At 46.4% G+C, this 18,115-nt stretch overlaps 2 protein-coding genes across 13 annotated transcripts in view; one reads left to right on the top strand and one right to left on the bottom strand.

Annotated features, from left to right (window-relative positions):
• MED12L (mediator complex subunit 12L) overlaps positions 1-18,115 on the bottom strand; it is a 312,345-nt gene that overhangs the window by 136,562 nt on the left and 157,668 nt on the right. The window lies entirely within an intron of this gene.
• Positions 10,444-18,115, top strand: part of P2RY14 (purinergic receptor P2Y14) — a 48,504-nt gene continuing 40,832 nt past the window's right edge. The window contains exon 1 of one of the 2 annotated variants that reach the window (XM_014838574.3): positions 10,444-10,575. The gene's annotated coding sequence lies outside the window, so the exon portion shown is untranslated. The remainder of the gene's footprint in view (positions 10,576-18,115) is intronic. The other variant, XM_014838578.3, reaches the window with a different exon arrangement.

The raw sequence follows: 18,115 nt of genomic DNA, 5'->3' as shown, positions 1-18,115 counted from the left end.
GTCACCAGGAGACTGTGAAAGACATGCGGTGCCTGGTCACCGGTGGTGACACATGTGTGTCGTGCACTGTGAACAGGAGTTCTAGAGCGAAGTCCATGCTTTAGGCAATTGATCACAGTTAATATACTGTGCTAACTGAAATTTGAACTGTGTTGCTGGGAAACTGGTATTACTTAACTAAATCATGGTGACACGATTTAACTCAAATATGGTAACAAACATAGTGACATACAAATAAATGTGCGTCCGAACTGTAAGATCCAGGACTGCCTGCCTGTGTGTGTAGAAGCATAATCATAACAGAAAGGAAAAAGAGAAATTTATAATAAAATGACATATAATTTAATGTCAAATACTTAGGCACAGCTGTATGAGAAAATATCATTCCTTCGTTCAACATAAAGAGTCAGATACTTGCATCTCTCTATATAATTACATGAATTCAACAGTGAAAAACGTTACTTGTGAGCCAAATACCACTTATGTCATTACCAATGGTGATGTGGCTTTCTAAAACAACAATAAATCTTGAGAAGATTCTAAATAGAGTTCTCAGACAGTAGCTACACTCCTGGAAAAGTCTGGTTGCTGTATATTAAACCAGACAAAAACAAGTTTTATAAGTAAAATAGACTTAAATTCTGGGCTCAGATATTTATAAGCAGGTTTTTCACACATGGGGAGGTTTAATGGGCTACTCCCATGAGAAACTCAGGATTTCAAGGATCCATGGCCCCATCTACCAAATACTGGGACAAAATACTCCAATTTTGACAAACTGCCCCTGGGGGGGTGCTGCCGGCGCTGAGAACCTGAGCGGGGCTCCTGAACGTCAGTGGACAGAGAGAAGAACACGCCCGAGCTTTCCAGCAATATAAAAACCCAGGCCTCCAGAAACCAAAAAGGCCTAAATAAATCTGGGGAAGGGTACAATATTAATCATAAATTAATAAATAATAACGCAAAATTTTTTATTCCCACCTCTCCATAATCACAAAAACAGTAAAAAGAACAAGTGATTTCTACGAAGTCTGTATACAAGGGTCATTAGATGCCTGCTTCGGAGTTTAATTTGCTCTCTGAAATGCTGTTTGAAAGACAGCTACATACACCACATAGATACTCCTAAAATAACGGGTTAAAAAGAGATAAAGACAACGACAATGACAAGGATAATCAAATCTTACACAGTGCTCCCAGGCACTGTCCCCAGCACTTTAAATATATAAATATTTTAGTCCCCACAACCACCCTATGAAGTAGGTCTCCTGTTACTACCCCGTTTTACAGAAGAGGAAACTGAGGCCCATGAGCCAAGGGAACATGGCTGGGAAGCGAAGTGATGGTGGCAGGTTAGGAAGCCGGGGGTCCACGCTGTCCCCTGGGCTGCATCTCTCTCTCTCCCCACCTCGTCCAAGGAGGCTTCTTACCCTTGACCTCGTTCAAAAGCACCACCATCCACCCAGGCACTTGAATGGAGATCCAAGCCATCCTCTGCACCCCTCTTTCCCTCACCCCATTAACAGCGCTGCCCCCATCCTGCCGATCCGCCCTCAGATATGGTGGAAGTAAAACTGACAAAGGTTAGGTTTTGAAAATTAGAAATTAGTGTTTATTTTTAGCCATTTATGTGTAAATAGCTGAGAACCAAGCAGTCACAGCTGTAATTCATAATTTTGAATTACAGGCCTCTGCCCCCAGCTCCGTCAGGCCCAGGGGAGGCTGTGTGGTCACAGACACCAAGGACTCAGGGTGGGCGGATCTGGCACCCACCTCACTGTGCACCTCGCTCACCATGCACACAACTCACATTTACTGGGTGCTCCCTACGCACCAGCACTGCTCTCAGCTCCTGCCCTGTATCTGCCCACTTCATCCCCAGCAAGAGCCCCATGTTAGAGATAAAGAGGTGGAGAACGTCCCCACGGCCACACAGCCCAGAAAGGCTGTTTCTGGGACCTGGACTCAGGCAAGGTGTCTCCAGCAGCTCAGGTTTAACCACGGCTCAGTATTGAAACAAAATGCGACCCTGGAGGGACTACTGACACTACCCAAAGAAAGCCTTGCTCACTATTGACCTTAACAAGTGCTATTCACACAAACTACGTCGACACCGCAGATGAGGCTGAGCTTGAAGGTGAGAAGTGCGTCCAACCAAAGCCTCAAAAATTTCTTCAACAAAATGAAAGACAATACAATTAAGAGAACGTTGTCAAACCAATCAATTGTGCACATTTGATGATTTTATTCCCTTATGATTAGGATGAGCATATAATTCATCATCAAAACCTAGATACTTTCAAAAGTAAAAATGTCACTTATTGAGCTGGCACAACAGGTGTAAACGGGGAAGGGTGGGCAACCAGGACATATGGCCCCATGCTCGTAACACATATGAAAATTCATGTCTACGCTAGGACCGTGTTACCCGCTTAAATGAGCAGCTTAAGACAAGATAAAAGAGCTGAAGGATTCCAGCCCCTCATATGAGCAGGTCCCCCACGAAGCTGCCTCCGTCCAGCTCATGAACCCACAGTGAGTTCTGCAAGTGGATTAGCAGCCACTCAACGAACAGCCCCTCTAGATGCTTCCTGGAGTGTGGACAGCAGTGTCTAGGTCAGGGCTAACTGCCACAAGAGAGAGCCCAGCCCACTCAATGCAATAGTTCTGTTTGCTTTTGCTTCCTGAAGGAATGCATTATCTAAATTCCAATTTAAACTCTTTCTCTCCCCCACAGCAACACCATCACGAATCTTTCCCAACACTATTAACTACTAAGCACAAAATCTCCCATTGGTGTGATTTCAATAGATTTTAGACATGGAGGCTGCATTTGCCCCTCCAAGCACAGGCCTCCATGGAGACAAGTGAACAAGCAGGCTAGGGGGAGGTGAAGTTCAGGTGTGGGCACCTACCCGGCAGTTAGTCCAGCCACCTGCGGGAAGTTGTGATGCTGCTGATGGGGGCGATGAGGAGAACGCGGGCTCCAGATTACCTTCCTGTCCTGATTAAGGCAACCAGCGCGAACACATGTTCTCACTCAACCCGCCTGGGGATCCTGGACAAGCCAACGGGAGCAGCAAGCACCGCTGCCCCTGAACGGCCCCTCAAGGACGAAGGACAGAACCTGGCCTCGCGGACTCCCGGCTCTGATTCCGCCAAGCGGTCCACACATAACAGCATCAGAATCACTGCAGTGCTCGGATGATTAACGAAAGCGAGATGCAGCTAGCTGCAGCATTAATCGCCCAAACCACAAATTACTTCTCAGTCAGGCCATCGAGGAAATTAAATTGCCAAGGATAACCACACAACCCTCACACAATCCAGAAGCACAAAACAAGCGAGCTCAGCTGCTGTGGGCTTGCTGCACGGAGAAGACGACTGACTCTACTAATTAGGGGTGGCTTACATTCTGGATGGGAAGAAAGAAAGAGAGAGAGAGAGAGACTGCCTGTGCCGGCCCCCAGCACTTCCTGACCTGCCAACCTCACTGGGCTCCCTGGAGGCTAGCACCGCACCGGGGCCCTGCGCTCAGCTTGCTCCTCCCTCCCTCACTCCCTCCTTCCCGCCCACAGCAGGAACAGCCGGCAGCTGTTTATCAGAGCAACTCTGGGAAAGTTTATCTAATAAAAATGAGGTCCCAGTCAGCTCAAACCACTCTCAGTGACTTCCCAAGGCTCATTTTCCTAACTTGTTCTAATGATGTACTAAAAAGCTGAGCAGTCAGAGCACTAAGTAAAATAAAGTGTCTTAGAAACAAACAGCAGTGTGCTATCCTCTGCGTTACCTATCCCGGGATGAATCATGCAGGTCAGGGGTTCAGAAAGCTACAAAGGAGCTCAGAAGTGAGCAGATATAGTGATTACATGACTTCACGCCCCTGGGAGCACATCACTTAAAAGTATTCACAGTCCTTGAGTACTTCTATCCTCCCACTCACCTTTCCCCATGGGAGCAGAGCATCCAGGTGGGGGACATTCTCTGTCTCCCCCATACTCTAGGAACATTCATTCACTCAACAACTCAACAAGCACTCCGGAGTGCCCACCATGGGAGTGGGCACCGGGGATAGCAAACAAGCCAACAAGCACAGCCACTGCCCATTCTAGATGGTTATATCTAGATAGATACAACAACACAGGCTACGAGGGACAAACACAAACACCAAGGTGTCGGGGACACTTCCAGAGACAGAGACAGGTGAGGCAAGTCGTGAGAGCAGATGGGAACAAAGCGAATAGAATGAGGAATGCTACACTGCAGACACCAGGAGGTGGAGGAGAAACTCTCTCTTCTGCTTCCTCATTATCTTTCCAAAAAACCACACAGAGAAGAGGAAACACATGCGCTGAAGTTTTTGTTTTTCTAACAAAGTTCTCAATTTTGAATGTCGAGGTCAAACCCAATCTAATACCAGCGACACAGAAAATCTAAGCAATTAACTGGGACAAGGTCTTCAGCTTGTGACTCAACGCTGGTGCCTAACGCAAAGTGAGAGCTTGTAAGCCGTCTACAAAACGTGTGAATGTTGCCCACACCAATTCATTTTATGAACTGTTACTGTCGATCGACCAGAAGGTGGAGATGCTGTACCAGACATGTGTTCTCCATTATAATTCTCAAAGATGAGCACTCAACCGCCAATGAATTCCTGGGCCTGTCACTCATTTCAAGAGGTTAAACACAAACAAAAGAAAGCACCGTTTTACAATACAGCAACTAATTAGGTTTTAATGCCACAAGTCCTGCCACCCTCCTCCTCTACTTTCAACCAATGCTCTGACTGTGGCAGGATTCAAGGCTTCACAGAGAGAAACACAAAAAGGCATGTCGGTACTCAGTTCTGCTGCCAGATTACACTTTTTAAAGCACACCTGCAATTATTTTACTACAAACCTTAAACACTTCACAGCATACTGAATTAGGAACTCTGCAGTGTGACAATTAGGTCCCTCTGCGTGCCCCCCCCGCAAAGCTGGCTTCCCTTCCTCACACCTCTCTCTCCTCTCAGATGGGCCTTCACCACCTTCTGTGGATAAAAGAGCGATCAGTAAACCATTTCAGACGCCGGCTGCAGCACAGGCCCTTTCAGAGGGCAACTTCCAAACTCACTTCCATTAACATTAAGGATCTCTGCACTTGCATGTAATGTTTATATTGGGTCTTGTACTAAAATCCTCTGTATTCGTACCCCAACATATTTCTCAATGTCCAGTGGAATCCTGACTGCAGCCACGCACCCCCAACACACACACACACACACACACACACACACTTATAAATCACTGGCTGGGAAAGTCTTTTCGTTATTTTACCTTTTTTTATGATGTAACCCAGTAAATAGCTCCTGTGGTTTAAATAAATTCATTGAAAATGTTCATACCTATCTAAATGTCCATCAAGAGGGACTGATTCAACAAATAATGGAATACTACAAAGCCATGAAAAAAGAGTAAGGTATATCTACCCACACAGGGCTAACACGAATACATCTCTGAGACAGCAAGTCGGGACAACGCAAAGTGCACTGGTGTGTTTTACCATCCAAGGAAGCAAATGGAGGAAGCCTGGGGCAAGGCAATAACAGCAAAGTTGTTTTTGTACTTACTTAAAGATTTTTGGGTAAAGAACATGACAGGATATTTATAGAACAAGAAGTAAGAAAGCCAGTTTCTAAGGGCAGTCGATGAAAGTCTGGATGGAAACAATAACAGACATATTTGGGGATTACGTGTGCTAGTCTCCATCTGCAGTCTGAATACACAAGGGATGTTTATATATAACCAGCCTTATTCCTGACAAGGCACAGTCCGGCCCAGAAACAGTGCTGGAGAAGGGAGGGGGGTGTGTGTGTCTGTGTGTGTGTGTGTCTGTGTGTCTGTGTGTGTGTGTCTGTGTCTGTGGGGGGGTAGGGTTCTGAGAAAAAGATTCCTCAGGGTGAAATCCCACAGAACTCTAATCTTAGGATCCCACAAACAAAGTGGATGGGGGTGAGAGAACACGGAACTTTGAGCATCAATCAGAGCATCATACACAAAAAGAAAACAAAACACTGATTATTTAATCTTTTTCTTCTTTTGATAGTAAGAATCATGAAAGCAAGGAACACGCCCTCTACCTTTCTTGTTATTATTATTAACATGATTATTATTTTTTCATTTATTTTGTGTTGAGACTGGTGCCTAGTGCTGAATAAAGCCAAGTTATTTGTGTTGCTAAACAACATAACAAAATATCTAATTTTAAAAATACATGAAAATAAGATCAAGAAATAGTACGTCAGGATAAAATATTTTTGCAAACATTAACAAGATACTTATTTCCAATCCTAATAGAGAAAAATGTGTACAAGCTAATCTTCGCTTTTAAGTGTACCCACAAAACGCCCAGTGTAAACCTCAAGGAAACTCAAAATGGTAGCCGGGCCAATGGTAAACCCTGCAGGGAAATACGCTGAGTCATTCACAGACAGGCCCGAGCTGCCATAGGCTCCACACTCTGGGACATCTGGGGGCGTTTTCATACACCTGGGTGGCAGGGTGAGGGGTAGAAATAAAGGAGACCCCACTCCTAAGACTTCCCTGCGAAGGACGAGTGACAGCAGACAGCATGAGAACAGGTTTATGTCATCCACTGACAACGGATGGGAAATACACTGATGAGACGACAGGCTGACACAGAAAACTGAGGACCCAGGAGGAGTTAGACACGGTTGTTTTTGTTGCACGAGCCCTCTGACCATCCCCCTTCCTCCTCGGGGTGCACCCCATCTCTGGCGGCTCTAGCCGCATTCTCTCTCAAGGTGTCTCTCTGAATCTCTCACCTCACTCACACCACCCGACTCGTACTCTCTATCTGATCTAGTACTCGAGATCTTCAAAATTTCTGCTCTCAGTGCACACGTCTGCGTGGGTGTCCAAAGTATGGCAACAACTGATAAGGGGCCCAGGCAGGGGGAGTGAGCAGAACCAACCACACAGCCTAGGAGGCAGGGCGTCTGCCCACAAGACAAAAGTTCCTCCAAGTGTTGTAAGATCAGAGGCTCTAGATCAGGAAGGCAGGGTGCTCACACCTGGCCACGTTTCTGAAACACCCAGATGCTTCTGAAAATATACAGATTCCTGAGCCCAAAACACAAGGATTCTGATTCGGTTCGTTTGAAGAAGGGTCTTGGAATCTGCCTTTGTAAAGCTCCCCAGGTGATGCTGAAGGCCAGTGAGGAATAGAAACCAGGACCTCACAAGAGTCAGAGAGCTGCCACAGAGGCCCCAGGTAAGCAGAGGGCAGAGAGGACCAGCCAGAGGCCCAGGGAGAAGAGGCGGCAGCTCCAGGTGTTTCTCTTCAAAGTTTCCCAAACCCGGAAAGAGAAGCCACAAGACCTGCCCTTGACACCCTGTCAGAAAGGTCCTATGGCCAAAACCCCACCGAGGCAGACAATCTGCCTTGAGACGCGCAATCTGAAGAACCCAAGATGAACAGTTCTTCTTGGATCCTTACGTGTTCATCTTCTCCAAGTCTAAGGCAAGCGTAGCCTTAACCACGGGACCCCCCCCACCTGCCCTGGCATCTACAACTATCACCACGTGCATCACTCCATCCGCCTGCCATCACTTTCTTTACATTTCTCATCTGAGACAAAAACTGCGTGCGTACAGTCAGCATTTCTTGATGAGAAAATAGAATTTCCTGTGTTCCCAACAAGGACGGTCCTATGGTACCCAACTCTCAGATGCTTGATGAATTAATGAATCAGCGCTCACTCTTCATCTGGTTCTAAGAAACAGCCATTGGACTGAGGAAGGAATCCTCAACTCTGAACCTTAAGACCGGCTCCAAAGTCCAGTCCTGCCACCCGCCAGCTTGGGCAACTCAGTTAAATTTTCTGAGGTTCTATTTTCTCATATGTAAAGATAGTTATAGTTACCCATCAAATGGTTCCTATGTGAACTGGCTGTAAAAGGATCTAATACACATGAGGTGTTCCTCAGTGGACCGTATGGGAGTGTGCGTGCATGCGTTTCATACCATCCTTGGCAATGAGCGTTCCTCTTGAGTCCCCACTTGCCCCCCACCATCCTTGTCCTATACAGCCATAGAACAGGGCGCACCATCTGGCTGCCCAAAAGCCAAACACAGTGCACAGTCAGGCTTTGTTCTGGCCCACGAGATGCTGGGCATTCACGAATTTGGAAAGTATTTGATTGGGACAACAAGAGGCAAAATCAGGAGGGACGCAACAGTGCAGAGAGGGACACAGGCTCCAGAGTTGCTCTGCCGGGGCGCATCTCCCAGCTCCAGGAGCAGCGGGGCTGGACATAGCATGTCTCTGCCTCGATTTCCACATCTATTAAGAGAAAGGTAAGGAGTGGACAGCAGTGGACCCCGCCCAGCTCAGGGTGTGGTGAGAACTCAGTGAGTCAGCACACGAAGTGTGTAGAACAGTGCACACAGTCAGCAGGCAGGCTCTGGTCATGCTGACTCGTCCACAGAGGGGGCAACACTGGACCCCAACCAGCGCGGGCTGAGTGGCAGTGACCCCTGGCTGGGCCATGAGTGCTCTCCTTCTCCACAGTCCTTGGATCCCCGAGGGTCTGACACAGGGTCTACCTCACCTATCTGGACCACCTGCCACCAGGTGGCCCCCTGCAGGGGTACCCCTTTGCAAAACCTGGTACCAACAGGAAAACAAGAATCTCCAGTGAATTTAATTTAATTATCATTTCCTCCCCAGTCATCCCCAGTAACAGGCATGTGGGGCACCCCACGGAGAAGGGAAGAAGCACGAGAGCACTGGGATAACTAACTAACCAACAGGAGTTTCTGAGACATCAGGGTAAACAGTGCCTCGGGCTATAAACCAGGAAAGTCCTGAGAGCTGCAGCTGAGAGACTGCTGATGCCAAAGCGTCCAGCTAAGCAGCACGCAGTTAACATCGGAAGGGCTCTGCCACGTGCCCTGGCACTAACCAGGCTCTGAACGCTTGTCCTTCACTCTGTCCTCCCATCTAGCTACCTGCCAGATCTCCCTGCGGCGGGAGCTGAGGAGCCTCTGGCTGCACCTTGGTGTTCTTGGCCCCATTGGTCAGAGCAGCAGCGAGGACAGGGTGGGCCCTGGGAAGTCTGGAGAGGGGACGCTCCGAGGACTGGGTGGGCCCCAGGAGGTCTAGAGAGGGGATCCCTCGGGCAGAGCCAGATGGGGCGCTTCCCTACACTGGCCCTGGGTCCCTGGGGGCCTCTGCAGAGATCAGTAGTGACAATTAAGTTTGTATGTGAGACAGAAAATAAGAAAACGCGCTTCCTAAGGGCAGGGACTTGGGTCTCATGCAGCCCCTGCTCCTCCTCCCGTGTCTGGAACACTGCCGTCTACGCGGTAGGCACGTAGGAAGGATCTGCAGCAGGACCTGGCACAGCATAGCATACAAGCAGGAATCACCGATTATTATAACTGCAAACGTACACGTTATATTTTTACACCACACTGAACATTATGAGTTCGGCTGTCAGCCCATAATTTGGCAATGGAACCACCTGAGTGAACGCACTTAGAATGTGGAGCAGCCTCAGCAAAACAGCTTTTCGGGGCTTGGTGTTCTTCTTTCTCTCCTATCTAGTTCTGAGTCACACGCTCTGATGAGGCCTTGGGTCCAAATTCTGAGGACTTCCAAATCTGACTGCACGCTGCATTCGGCAGAAAGACACGCGAGCCTGTTCACAACGTTGCAAATGATGTAATGAAATGGAAGGAACTGAAAACACGAAGGGTTTGGCCTCTCACTTTCAAAACAGTAACATAAGCAGCACAAACTCAGCAAAATATTAGCACAAACTCAGCAAAATATTAACACAAGATGAGTCTGTGTCAAGTCCTACTCATGATCTATTTGTCAGTAACGCTCAAATATGGAAAAGTTAACGTGGGCAAAAACCAATAAGAGCAGCACGTCTTATCTAAGAGATGTGGTCGCTGTGTCAAAATGTCTCTTTACTCAAAGGCTAATTCCGCCTTTCCAGGTGGCCGCGATTACCACCCGTTGTGGACACGTTACACTGTGTAGCTGTTGACAATTCCCCTCAGGAGGGCGTTTCAAACAGAATCAAGTCTTACCCACCGTTGGTCCCCACCTCTTGCACACCTTGAATCTGGGAACAGCGAAGTTGAAAAGGAAGATGTGTCTAGGTAGTTGTCTGGCTGTTCATTTGCCAGCTGATGTGGAGATGCGGGGAAAAAAGGAGTAGAAAATTTCAAGAAGAAAAAAAATAAAACAAAAGTCGATGTTTTTTTGGATCACTGAGGTTAAGAAACTAGCACAGCAGCCAGGCTGACACCCAGAGACACCCATCACCTCTCTCCTGCTCCTCACTTGCACTTCCAGCCCTGAGTGAGCTCTGACCAGCTCAGCAGAAGGACACCCCACCCACTATCTCATGGTTTCTGTCAAGTTCCTGATTTTCATCTGTTCTTGAAGACAGGCAAGCACTCTGAGTCTAAGAGTTCTGATGTGGAGCTCCGTTGAGACACAGCCTGAAATGAGTGCCGTGTGACTCGCGGTGGAGGGACAGAGGCCACTTACAGGTAAGGAAGCAGCTTTGCCATGAGAGAACGTGAGTGTGTGCGAACGGGGCGCAAGGACGGAAAAGGCGAGTCTGAGCTGGGCAGCAACACGGCTGAGTAGTGCTGGACTAGCCCATTCTCAGGGAGTTACTTTCTGTTTGAGAGCTATAACTGGTTGGCACAGTAATATTCTTGCTCACGCTGACTTTGGGATCCAAATCTGAAATTTTGTGATTGATGACTAGGATTTCCAATTGTGGCTGTCAAAATACATCTGTGATGAAGAGATATTAAAAAAATGCTTAAGAAGTATTCATCTAGAATAAACATTTCAAAAGCTTGTAAATGTGTATCAAAATTGCCTCTAAAAGCTACAAAATCAATTATGATGATAATATTTGTCAGTGAGAATATGTTCTTATTTGCAATTACCTGTGTGCATGTATGTATAGTTGGTATCTATTTGTACATATACTTACGTAGGTAAAAGATTTTATCTTTGTTGTTATCGGGATAAGCTAACCCTACTAACACCTAATAAGATATTTCTTTGCCTTTGAAGAGAATTATAAGCTACAAAAACATCTATCCTATGCACAGAAAAAATTTGGGTTCATATACTACTTATTACAGTCTTTGACTAATTATTTAAAATACTTTAAACATAATAATTTAAATTATCCACAGGGGAATTAGTCCCGCTCCACACTGTCAGCATATTCAACCAATCTAATGCAATCCATCTAGTCTGGAAATTTTCTTTTTGGGCAAAGACAAGTAATCCTATGGAGAAAAGAGACCAAAGATCACACTGGTAAAAAAAATACATTGTAGTTCTCATATTCATGTTCTCGAAACAGACAGACTTGAAATCAGTTTTAGTACTAAAAAACCTAGGTATCAATAAGTTAAAAAAAAAAAAAGAAAACATAACATACTCACTATAAAATATCAAAATAGCATATTTTGATTTGCAAACATACAAGTGAATTTTATACCTCAATAAAATCTATAAATACATACATTACACACATATAAGTATGCACAAACATACACAATCACACACTGGTAAAACACACACAAAATGTCAATTGACATGTCTGTTAGGGCTCAGTAACAAAGAAATAAGGGGACCCCAAGACACTCAAAGCAAGAAGACCCAGTAAGGGGAAGCGGCAGGGTGGGAACGGAGCTGTCACTGCTGCGATGTCAGAGTGCCCATTTCACACTTGAGGAAGCGGTACAGCACGGAACTGTCCTGGCCCAGGCCAGCCAGCTGACGTCCCCATGTGCCTGACCCCCTGAGCTCACGGAAGACACCTGCCTCCACCCAGGGCTGCCCGTCCCACATCCCAGCCCCATGACCGCGATGCCCCCCTCCCCATCCAGCCCCCCACCAATCACCCACCAGCACATCCTTCGACCCTCTGCAACCACCGTCTCCTCAATCATTGTTTGTAGGACAGCATTTATAATTCCCTGGCTGTAAGAGTGTTTAGCCTAGTATCACACGTACATATTGGGGGAAAACGTACAAAAACACAAAATTATAATTATCCCTGACACCTTTAAACAGCATACAATGGGAGAGTGGTGGAGGCAGGAGTAGCAAAAGAAAGCCTCTCAAAGTCAGGAGAACTGGGGGAGAAAAAAATCACAATTAAACAGCTGGTGGGGACGCCAGGCAGCAAGGTACCAAAGAACGGGCCTCTCAGAGGCCAGCCCGCCAAGCTCCCTGAGCCCGCTTCCCTTATCTGCAAAACAGTGGTGACATTAGTGTAAGACGGCTGTAGGATCACAGCAGACGTATCTGTAAAGCCTTTAACACAGCAGTATAGGAAGTGTGCAGTAAATGTGCACTGACATCATCGTTTCCGCTGTTATTATAAGCTAATTTAATTAAGGCAGATGTGCATAGAATTATGTATCAGACCACTGGAAAACATAATCCAGACATTTCAATACCTTTGTAGACCAAAAGAGATAGATAAGAAATAACATAAACCCATTTACAACAGCGCTCTCAAACTTTGCCACACGTCAGAATCACCTGGAGGGCTTGGTGAACCCCATAATGTCCCGGGCCCAGCTCCCCAGACTTCCTGATGCAGTAAGTCGGGGTTGGGGCTTAAGAATCTGCATTTCTAATGAATTCCCCGGTGATGCTGATGCTGCTGAAGTGGAGGGGTCCACTCTTTGAGACCCTCAGATCTACAGCTGAATCTCACATTCATATTTGCCTTACTAATAAACTGTCAACAAGTTTCTCATTCCCTCTAAGCCAGTGAATGAGAGGGCAAAATAGTGAATAAATGCTAGAAAGCAAAAGCACCATATTATCCCCATGTAGCTAAGCACCACATTATTCTTGACCAAGAAAAAAGAAAGAAAAAGAAACAAACAAACAGAATCAAGATATTTCCCATTAGATCTAAGGTGCTTCTGAAAGTCACCTGCCGAAGAGAGGAATATTGTTGTCGGCGACACTGTTCACTCTACAAAATGCCTTGAGAGTGAACGTAGGTGTGGAGGCTCCCCTAAGCCTAAGACTCTAAGGCAAGACCCTGAAGTCGTGTTTATCCCATTTGGTTTCAGCGTTTCCTTGAAAGTTAGGCTGATCACGGTGAGCAGTGTCTGGACTAGCAAGAACAGACCAGTCCAGAGAGACACACACGGAAGCCAACACGAGCTTCTCCTGCCCCCTTCCTCAGGGGCATCCTCACTTGCAGAAGGCTGTCTAGCGGAGAAGTAATAGACAATAAGGAGTTTCTTCCGTCTGAAAATTCCATCAGCAGCACAAGGGCCAAGCCTGTTTAGGGAGAGCAGCCGTTCTCACAATGCAGTCCCAGACAGCTGTATCAACATCACCAGTGACCGTCAGACATGCACATTTTTGACCCCAACCTTCTAGATATGAAACTTTGGGGGCGAAGCCCAGCAATCTGTGTTCTAACAAGGTCCCAGGCGATTCCGTTGCACACTCCATTTGGAATTCCACTGGGGAAAGTGACCCTAGGTCCTGAGACGGCTCTCATAGCAGGTGGGAACCGTGCTGTCTGGGCAGTATTGTGCAGAATGCCCCCTTTGTACCCCACAAGTGTCCTGGCTTGGACAATAAATTATACGGCCATACTTACAGTTCAGATTGGATGCTACCATGGGGTTTCATTGGTCGGGTTCTATCTACCGCTTGGGATTTCAAATTAGCTTCCAGTCTGCTGCTACATTCTGGTACCAGACACGTGGCCTCTGTGAACGCGAAGGGTGCAGTGCCTCCTACGATGCGGTGCCTCCGGGGAGAAACCAATTTCAGTAGAGGTACCCTATCTTTACCAAAAGTACCCACACAACAAGCTACACAGGATCTAGTTTGAACCCCGAGCGGCCTGAGCAGCACGTGGGATCAAGCTGCCTCCATCAGGTCTTTCAAATCCTTGTTACTCAATCTTCTGGCTCCTCTGCAGGGAGTTTGCGTTTCCCGACTAACACTCTAGAAAAGTACAAACCTAGTAGGTAATTTACTAGTCTCATTTTTGCAGTAATAACTTGGCTATATTAACTTACAGAAAAACCAAGTTTTCCATAGAGGTTCTCAATCCGCCTGTTCTTTAAAGGCAAAGGGAAATATTGGGGATATACTTTTGGATCTGATCAATTCTCGATTCCCTTGAAATCTCTGTCTTCACTCGGCCTAAACAAACTGCTGGCTCTTTATGCTTCACTGAAGTCTCCCAGCTGCTGTTTCTGAAAAGCATCATCAAAGGACTCGGATACGTTCTGATCCATGATAAGAAAGAAGGATGGAAAGATAAGGAAGCAGTCAGAAAGGGCTGGTGGCTTCTACTCAGTTATGCATCATCTGCTGTTGAAGTTAAGATCACACACAAAAAAAGAGAAAAAGATCAGCTATTTGGCTGCTGGGGTTTATGGCCCAAAGGAGACTGTACGCTTTGGTGTGGTCACTGGGAAAAAGAACCTGAGTCTCGATTTTCCAGGATCACACACTTATTTTCATCACGTCCCTGGACTACAGGAACAATTCACACCAAGCATACTTGAAATGTGCCCACTTTTACTGTGAGAGAGAGACCTGGCTGGGAAGCAGGACTCACCTGTTGCTCAGAGGACCTTCCAGTGAGTCCAGCCCTAAGGCCAAGGTTGGCAGCTGAGCTCACAGGAGGCTTCACCTAAGGGACATTTCATCCTGCATCAGAGGGTGAACAAAATCTCCTTCTCATTCTAGAGCTATTTCAGTCAGTCAGTCAGTCAGTCAACAAACACTGATTCCTTACCACGTGGCAACCATGATTCTAGATGCTAGGGGGACTCTGCGGGCAACAGAGTCCTGAGCTCGTGGAGCTACATTCTAATAGGCACACAGACAAACCTTTACAGCTTCACTCTTTCTCCTCTAGGAAATGATACTTACTCAGTTCTAACAACCATCTTTGGGCAGAGCTCATTAGATTACATTTTTATTTTCTTCAGAGAGATGTAGAGGAATCCTATTCTCATCAGGAGCCAACTAAAATTTACTGACGTGCTCCGAATTCCTGACCCAACCCTCGTTAGGAGCTGATGGCCCTGCCTGTACTGATGACAAAAACAGAAAATTGAAAACGACACTGAGCTCAGCTAAACATCTTGGCGTCAGCCCTTGTGTTCACCAACCTCTGCCTCCTACCCTGAAACTGCCCAGCGGTGTTTCTGCACAGGAGCACGCTGCCCTTCCCTGCCCGCGCCACCTCTAGAGCCGAGGAAAGAGGAAGAGAAAGGCTCTCCCCTGAGATGAAAAGAAACCTAAGGCGGCGAGCAGCTGTCCTGTTCCCACTGAGCCTGTGCAGAGCTGGGAGACAGCAGCTGGCCCCACCAGCACTGCCCGAGGCAGGCAGCTGGTTCACCCACAAACACCCCACGAAGACAGTATCATTTTTAGGAAAGGATACACAGCTGTCTTAAGTGCATTATTTTATCTTAAAATACGTCGTGCGCACTCATTGCGTCGTCTCCCGGTGCTGCGGCAGGACCTCTCTTCTGAGTTGGGGGTGGCTTGCTAAGAGTTCTGAACTGATTTTCCTTCATCAGCCGTAACTCTAAGACACTGCCAGGCAGGTCCGGCTTCGGGTTTGGTTCAAGCAGCATGAGAATTTTTAAACGCTTGAGAAGCCACATGAGTACAAAGACACCCAGCCCCAGCCTATTAGTCCTCGAAAGAACGGGCCGTGTCTTAGCCTCCTACGCAGAGGAGCTGGTAAAGTGTCTCGGCCAACATTTCATGGATAGGTGGCAGGAAGGAGGACACAACATTCTGCATTCCCAGCTTATCTAAACCCACTCCTAACACACCTCGGAAAGGCTGCATGCTGTGCTCTCCTGAAGGGAGACAGCCAGCCCTCAAACTACAGAGCCAGGCAGCAAGACAGCATAACGATAAAGAGCAAAAGCATGCATTCCAGGATCAGACTAGCTGGTTTCAAGGCCTGACTCCACCACCCACTCTGCTATGACCTTGATAAACTGACTTAATGAGTCTATGCCTCACTTTCCCCCCTTGTCACAGAAATTAAATGAATTAATATGCACCGAGTGCCCACGAATGACTGTCATGACAAAAAAAAAAAGAGTGCATCCATGTTTACCGACGTCACCACCCTTATCATCGTATTTATCAGTAACACGGTTTAGTGGTTTGATGACTACAAGAACAGCGGAAGCTGAGAGAGAGTGTCAAATTCCCGCTGGTCACTTAACCTCTGCCTGCTCAGTTGACGCTTCTGTAAAAAGAGAATAAAAATACCTACCCAGAACGTCTACTGTGATAGTTATCATAACGCCGGGTGCATGGCTGACAGTGAAAAACTACAGCCGTTAACACTCATACACATTAAAACCTCCAGCACACACTTAACGTAGCAGAGGATCGTACTCAGCATTAGACTGTGGACCCGCATTTCACCTGGGGCCTTGGAGGAACAGCTACCTCCCGGGGGAAACACTTTCTGAGAAGACAAACACGTAACATGCAGGACACAAACTGGGAAAAATTAAGTGCTCCTCTGTGGGGTTAAAACAGAAGCTCAGAAAAAGGGAAAGAACACTGCGTGCTGGAGCTCGTAGGGGAAGGAAGAAAGAATTAGGCCGAGTCTTGAAAGAGAGCAAGGACACAGCAGTGCGAGGTGGGAACCCATGCAGTGAACAGGGCAACAACTTCACTACTATGCTTACTGACCTCAAACATGTCTTCTTTTACTATCTTGACCTCTTGACCTGAGACCTTGACCCTATCTGGAATATTTTCCCACCAATCCCCAACCTCTGACCACATTTACCAACTTCCATCTTCAAAACATGACAAAACCATCTCTTGCCCCGAAAGCCTTTGCTGCTTGATGGCCTTTGCCTGAGAGCTCACACGGTGGATGCTCCCTGCCTCCTCCGCCACCTTCCCAACACCCTCTGCCATTTCCCCGTAGTCTAGTATCTGCTTCACGTCTGCTCAGCGTCCTCACTGCTCCAAGCTCACAGCTGACACCTTTGACTTTTCTCCCCACTTAATTTAGGTTGGGGTATAAACTACAAACAATAAAATGGAAAACAGATTTTAAAGGTAAATTCAGTGAGTTTTGACACCATGTAATGACCACCCCAATTAACATAATATTTCCATCGCAAAAGTTCCCTGTGCTCCTTTCCAGTCACCCGTGTCCCCAAGCCCGATTCCTGTCACTAGAGCCTAGTTCACCTGCAGTAGAACTGGATTCAAATAGAATCACACAGTATATACCCCTCTGAGTCCAACTTCTTTCATGCAACGTGTTTTGCGGTTTATCCATATTACTAGCAGGGATCATTCCTCTTGATCACCGAGTGGCATTCTATAAGTACAGCACAATTTACTCAATTTAACCTGCTATCAACTAACAATGAACAGCTGGGCCGTTCCCAGTTTCTGGCTATTTTGAATACAGTTGCTATGAACATTCTAGTAAAAGTCTTTTTATGGACGTACGTTTCATTTCTCTTAGGTAAACAGCTAGGAGTTAAATTACTTGATAAGAAGTTACCAAACTGTTTTCCAAGTAGATTTGCTGTTTTCCACTCCAACCAAAAATGTATGAAAGCAAGAACTGTTCCATTTCCTTGTCAACAGTTAGTTAGGACTGTCGTTTTTTTGGTTTCAGTGTAGCTGTTCTTTGCCATTCTAATGGGTGTGAAATAGGACTTCATCATTTTAATTTGCATTCCCCTGTTGACTATGATGCTGAGCATCTTTTCATGTGTTCCTTGGTTAAACATCTCCTTTTGTGAATTGTTTGTTCAAGTCTTTTGGCCCTTTGTTGGTAACGGAGTTGTGATTTTATTATAGACTTACGAGAGTTCTTCAAGCAGTCTGAGTCCTTTAACAGAGATATGCATTGTGAATATTTCCTCCCAATCTGTGGCTTGCCTTTCATTTTCTTAATGGTGTCTAATGAAAAATGGAAGTCTTAATTTTTGATAAGGTACAATTTATTAATTTTTTATTTTATGGTGAGTGTATTTTGTATCCTAAGAAATGGTT

The sequence above is a fragment of the Equus asinus genome, chromosome 21 (genome assembly GCF_041296235.1).
Source record: "Equus asinus isolate D_3611 breed Donkey chromosome 21, EquAss-T2T_v2, whole genome shotgun sequence".
NCBI lineage: Eukaryota > Metazoa > Chordata > Mammalia > Perissodactyla > Equidae > Equus > Equus asinus.
This window is presented reverse-complemented; position numbering and strand designations above follow the sequence as displayed.